Source organism: Montipora capricornis, chromosome 7 (genome assembly GCF_036669925.1).
Source record: "Montipora capricornis isolate CH-2021 chromosome 7, ASM3666992v2, whole genome shotgun sequence".
Lineage (NCBI taxonomy): Eukaryota > Metazoa > Cnidaria > Anthozoa > Scleractinia > Acroporidae > Montipora > Montipora capricornis.
Genome location: NC_090889.1, coordinates 34289254 through 34295989, shown reverse-complemented (window position 1 = coordinate 34295989; position 6736 = coordinate 34289254). Strand labels below are relative to the sequence as shown.

Here is a 6736-nt window from a genome sequence, read left to right as displayed (position 1 = left end):
GAAGGAATCGAATGATAAACCTCGAAGCAAAGCGAAAAAGCTAAAGAAGAACACTTGGAACGAAGACCAAACGTTCATTTTTGCAACTGTATTATCCTGTTTGGAAGGCAGAGACAAGCCTTGGGCTCTTGTACTTAGAAACTCTTGCTTTGAAGAAGAGTGCCAACGAAAGTGTTTTTAGAAAGATACTAGAAGACTTCGAAGATGCCTTAGAGAAAGAAGGCAAATATGTCGAGGATGAAAATTATTTGTTTACTGTCGACCAACTTAGAGCGAAGTACAAGTGGTTAAAGCAGGAAGGGAAGAGGACTAACACGAAGACTAAAACTGGAAGTGGTTTAGGAGCAAACGATACAGAGGTACCAACCTGGTATAACGTTCTTGATCCACTGTTTAGCGAAAGTTGCGATAACATGTTGTCTGTCAGCAGTAAAGCAAGCGACTTACGTGATTCAGACGAAGATGATGAAAGCCAAACAGGTGAAGAGTGCAAAAGTGTTTCTTCGGTGAGCGTCGTGAGCTACAGCAGTGACATGGCTAGACGAAAAGTATCCTTATCTCCTGTTAGCTTGGCTGATGCGGATGTTACTGACAGTGGCGTTAAGATATAAATGAGGAGGAGATCGAGGAGAATGGTGAAGGGAGACCACAGAAAAAGCTAGCAAAGAAAACGGTTGTGAAAGTGGCCTCAAAAAGTAAAAAAAACAACCCAAAACACAAACTGCAGCCATGTGGCAGGTGGTTCAATGTATTGAACAATGTTCGTCTCAACAAGAAAAAAAACAGTGATCGTAGGATGGCCACCATGCTCGGGTCAGAGAGGAAAAGGGACGAGCTATTCCTAAATTACCAAAGAGAGCAGGCAGAAGCAAACCGAAGTCATGAATTGCAGATGGCCCAGTTGTTAATGCAATCTGGAGGAGGCCGAAGCCTTCCCTCTATGGCTTTATCCACCCACTTGAGTGACTCTGGAATGCAAACTTACCCAAATGTACCTCGGCAACAGCATACCTGGCATGACATGACATATGGTAGTGACCCCACATCAGCTGCAAGCATTCCTTTTTATGAACAACTATGATGTGGACACCATTTTGTCGTTGTAAAGTTAATTAAAAATATTTTATTCACAAAACAAACTCAGCGAATGTGAGAGAATGTTTAACACATATTAAATGAACTTAATATGTGTTAAACATTCTCTCACATTCGCTCACTTTGATGTTTGGTTGGCCGCATCGCTCAACGATGCTCTCAATGTGACTGCGCGATGTAGTTATGAGCTATGCTGTCAGTCGATATTTGACTCTGTGGCTGCGTGATGCAGCTCGAGTCAAATACCCACATTTCACCCTTGCTCACCATAGGGTCTCCAGTAGCTCAGTGGTTAGAGCATCCGTACTTGATCACGGAGGGTCGTGGGTTCGAATCCCATCTGGGGCTCGGATTTTTCCGAAAACAAACTCAATCAAAGAAACTAGCAAAATGCAAAGAATGTGTTGTTGTGTTAACATTTAACTTTGATCTAGAACAGGCCACTTGATGTATATCATTGTTATGATATTTTTTTCTCCAAGCTAGTGGTTGATATTATGATTAAAACAAGGATCTTAATATTATACATGTACTGTTGTAGAAAGATAGATAAGACCATGCATGCCTGTTCACGTACACATTTGGCAAAGAGTTCCTTTTAATATTAACTACGTTTTGTAATTTTATGTCAAAGAAATACTTGGAAATGCCATGGTATGGGACAGTCAACTTAAACAGCAACAGAAGGTTATAGTTTGGTTATTATGAACTCCTCCATGATAGGCCGTACTGTTCAGTTTATAGCATAAAGGTTTCAACTAGAAAATGAGACTTATAATCTGTTAATAGAAGTGGCTTACAATAATTAAGAAAGTTGATTATTATTGTTCTAAAATATTACTGTAATGTTGTTTAGTAGAAACCAGATTAGTCATTCCATTGGAATGCTCTTAAAGTTACTCCTGCAAGGACCACAAACCAACCACAAATGTTTTGTCGAAGTTGTGAAGGGCAATACAACACATTATGATAGGTTTGATGTTAGATCTTCTACATTCAGTTTTTTTGTTGAGAATTCGCCATCTGCCTTTGAGCATACCATATGCATGCTCAGAGACAACCCTAGCACCTCTCAACTTCGTGTTAAAGTTCTTTTCCTTTGCATCTTTAGTACAATCTGGAAATGCTTTAATTAACCATGAACGTGAAGGAAAGGCAGCATCACCTACTGTTGTAAAAGGTATTTGTCCATATTCAGGTAATTCCAAAACTTGATGAGGTATGCAGTGACCGGTTTCAATGGCATTAAATATATCTGTGGACTGCAAGAGTGTCGAGTCATGCATTGACCCTGGCGCTCCAACGCCGGGTAGCCTCGCAGCTCCTACAAGCTCTAAATTTCTTTGGCGAGGATATAGTTGCAGCCCTTTTGTTTTGGGCCTAGGGTCCATTGTTTAGGCCTAGGGTCCATTGTTTCTGTTGTTTGTTCGTTTGTTAAACCTCAACGGTGGTCTCCAATCAGGTGAGACCTTGTAAGAGCTGCGAGGTGACCCCAACGCCTGCCCAAAGAAATCGTTTATTTGAAGCAATCAAACCCATGTTTGTCACTGAGTAACGCCTTTTAAAACTGAAGAAGTTCTTCAGGTGACAATTGATGTAGACATGAAAGCCATCCCACGTCCCCACACATGGGAATTCCCAGTCTTCTATGAAGGAAGTTAACTCTTTCTTCCATTCCTCGTCGCTCTGTGGAAGCGTTACCAAATCATCATACATTGATTGTACTAAGACGTTGATTACACTATTAAAGATAGTGCAAGCAGTAGATGGTGCCACACCAAACAAGTCACCTACAGTACTGTAAGAGCACCGGTGTGCGAGACGATACACAGTGAGTCCTAGCTGACATTCTGGAGGGGTAGGCTCTTTAAATTTGGTAGTTACTTTACTTATATCATTGGAAATGGCACCAAGGATACACTGGAATGTCTCACGCGTTACCCTCAGCCTTTTCTTAAACTGATCATCGGTCCAATTGTGGTAACCATTCTCCCACCAAGGATGGTTTCTTTCTTCGTACATTCCTTTTGGATTCCTTATGGACTACCCCAGAAGCACGCTACTTGATGCATACATCCAGAAGGGTCGGCCCTGAAGAGCGTCAAGAGATGCAGTTCTTGAAACTTTTCGATAAAATAATAAGTTGCTTTCGAGTTTTCTTTTCCTTGCCATGAAGTAAGCGATGGCCGCCATTGTAATGAATTGGTAACCGCGTCTGAGCTTCAAAGGCATGCTCTATCCGGCTAATGTGAATCAGTGACAAGGGAAATTTGAACTGTGTATCCGTCTCAAATTCACACCTAGACGGGAAATGTATCCGACCGATTATCCGTCTGGACGGATTATCTGTCTCTAGTGTGAAAACGGCCATTGATCATGAATTGCGTCATAACATTGTCAAAGTAGCTGTGGATCCACGAGGCGATAGCCGCAGACTACTTTGACATTGTTATGACGAAATTCGTGATCAATAACAGGACAGACGCATGAAAAACTGACATCAATTTGTTTCAAATTAAAAATTTATGTGTATGTCCACTTAATGACAATATAAATTAGCCAATGAGCGCGCGAGAATTTTTGCAGTCATTGTAAACAGCATCATCGTTTCGTAGCCATCACGTGTGAAGAGAGAGGGACAAAACATGTCACTCTTTTAATTAAAGTACTTTTTTTCGATCCCATCAAAAGAGAATACTCCCCATGCCATTGTTATGACCAAGATGAAATAAATTCAGGGGAAGTGTAAACCAGAGCAGAGTCTTCGAATGATCGAGCTTCATTTTGTCGGGGATGACTGAATACTTACTAAAGCATAAAGGAATCTTCTATTTCCTCTTAATTAGCGAAAATCAATATCCGAATAGAAGTTTTTCAGCAAGAATTGAATTGATGCTGTCAGTTACACTTGAAAGAACAGTTTAGAATGACGGATCACATTGTTTCCATGTCACGTGATCCTGGATACCTTCCCGGACCTCAGGTGAAACTAGGGAGTTTAAGCAAAGACGATGGCTACGGGGACGCCACGAAGCAAGAATATTGTAAGTTAAAAAAGGAAAAATACTCGGTGCTGCACGTGCAACACGAATTTCCGTGCATTTCTCTGCAGTACTCCACAAAACAACAACGTGAAATCAACATATTTTAGGTTTTGACGACGACGTGAGCATATAACAATGAAACAGTTATTTTCTGTTGTGACTTTAAATTAAAACCGTTGTACCCATTTAGTTACAGGATAGTTCGCCTGTATTATACAAGGTAAACAAGACGGAACAATCGCGAAATACTTGCGACAGCGCTAAGTTATATTTTAGACTGACATTTTCGTTGCATATTAGGGAAACTTAAGATCTACGACGCAACGGTAAACGAAAACGTCATTTAACATTGCAAGTTCTGGTTTATTAATCTTTTTCGTCATTATGTCGGTTTGTCTAACTTCTACAAACTAGCGCAACTTTCCAGGAACTGAATTAGGAGGTGCGATGTTGAAACTACGACAGAAAATTCAAATTCGCCGCCTATTGTTCACGTTCTCCGTAAAACTTGAGAATAGACCTTTTCGGCTTGTACATTTTGTTTTCCCAATACAGATCATGTGATAATACTCAGGAGGCTTGGTCCTTTGTTTTGTTCATTAAAAAGAGTGCATGCAGGCATATTCATGCTCGAATGCCCTCATTTTAATGAACAAAACAAAGGACCAAACCTCCTGAGTATTATCACATGATCTGTATTGGGAAAACAAAATGTACAAGCCGAAAAGGTCTATTGGTCATTTCACGTCGCAAACCGACATATTAGGGAGATTACGCATGACGTTTACGCCAAACGGCAAACGTCGGAATGAAATTAGGGTTTTGCCAAAGATGGAAGAACCCTGCTTGATATTACCTCATTTCTGTCCTGTTAGCTCCATATATCAAGCAACTTCTCAAAGGAACGAGACAAGTTAAAATGAGATAATTTTCACGCTTTTATGACAAGCAGGAGCCTGCCGTTTCCCGTTTCCCATTGGCCGTAAACGTCATGCTTAATCTCTCTATTAGGGCCGTTTATACGAGAGAAAATAAGCCGCGGCTAACTCTGGCCTAGGCTTACGTAAGACGCGAAAGGAACTATTTATACGAGTATAAACTCCAAGGCCAGGATAAGACGCGGCTTCAGAAATCCGTGAACGTAGATTTTGTACCATTTATACGGGCGGCCAGAGTTAGCCGCGGCTTATTTTCTCTCGTATAAACAGCCCTATTGACGAAAAAGATTAACAAACCTGAACTTGCAATTTTAATGATATTTTCGTTTACCGTCGCGTCGTAGATCTTAAACTCCCCTTTCAATTTGTTGACGTCTCTTTCAGAAACTGTTTCGTTGCAGTGAAAATAAACTACAGATCGAACAAATACCACAGCTGACTTACACAATACAACTACAACACACCTACAGTATACGAGAGAAAATAAGCCGCGGCTTACATAAGACGCGAACACTCCGTGTAAATGGTACAAAATCTACGTTCACGGATTTCTCAAGCCGCGGCTTATCCTGGCCTGGGAGTTAATACTCGTATAATCAGTTCCTTTCGCGTATTATTTACACCGCGGCCAGAGTAAGCCGCGGCTTATTTTCTCTCGATAAACGGCCCTAATGATGACCTGCCTACACATGCATTTACTGAAATGTACACCACAAGAATAACAACTCCTACCTATAAGATCCGGTCATATTCTCCCTACGGATAATTCTTCGCATGCTGTAAATTCTACGAATCGGTTGAACCTCTCGATTGTTTGTTTTTAGATGGTTCAATTTTCAGTTCTGAAAGCCTCCACAATTGGCGCGCACCTCGCGCTCCTCATCTTCTCGAGAACTGTTAGGCATGGGTTGCGCAGGTCTTTATATTCCCGTGGTTCCGTGATTCGTTGCGGAATTATAGGGGAGATATGGTTGACGCCACTTTTTGTTATTAATTCGCCAACCTGAGCATCAGTGGCTGTCGAAACAAAAGGTCTGTAATGTTTGTAGATTGGCTGTTTCAGGCTGCTCTTGAGAGAACAGTTCACAGATAGTTATCAAACAGGAATAATAGACCTCTTTAGCTTGTACATTTCATTTTCCCATTTCAGACCACGTGATGTTACTCTAGGGAAAACTTTCTTTCAAATGTCGTCCTATGCACGTGAATATGTACGCATAACTTATGAAAAAACAAAAGGAAAATTCCCTTGAGAACATCACGTGTCTGAAATGGGAAAACAAAACGTACAAGCTAAAGAGGTCTATTAATTCACTTCATGCACCACTTTATGAGTTGTCAGAGAACAGAGTTAGTAGAGGGGAACAGTTCCCCTCTACTACAGTCTCGGTTACAAATGTAACACAGACGGCAATTTTCCCCCTCTCCCCCTTCAATTTCAATATTGATATTTATGGGTTGGAATGCAAAAACCAACCCGTAAAAGCAACATTGATGGGAGGGAGGAGCAGGGGTACGTCGTTAATAGCTTTGATGCGCTTCACTTGCTGTTCAAGCATTTATGACCGATGTTGTAACTCTGCACAGAACGCCAGGGGGCAAACATTGCAAGTCGCTGTAAGAAAATTTATAGCGGAAACTCATTTCAAAAGCAAAAGT

The 6736-nt window shown here is 41.0% G+C and overlaps 1 pseudogene; it reads left to right on the top strand.

Annotated features, from left to right (window-relative positions):
* The window catches only part of LOC138055871 (uncharacterized), a 3538-nt pseudogene extending 32 nt beyond the window's left edge, over positions 1 to 3506 (top strand).
* Positions 3507 to 6736: the final 3230 nt, after the last annotated feature.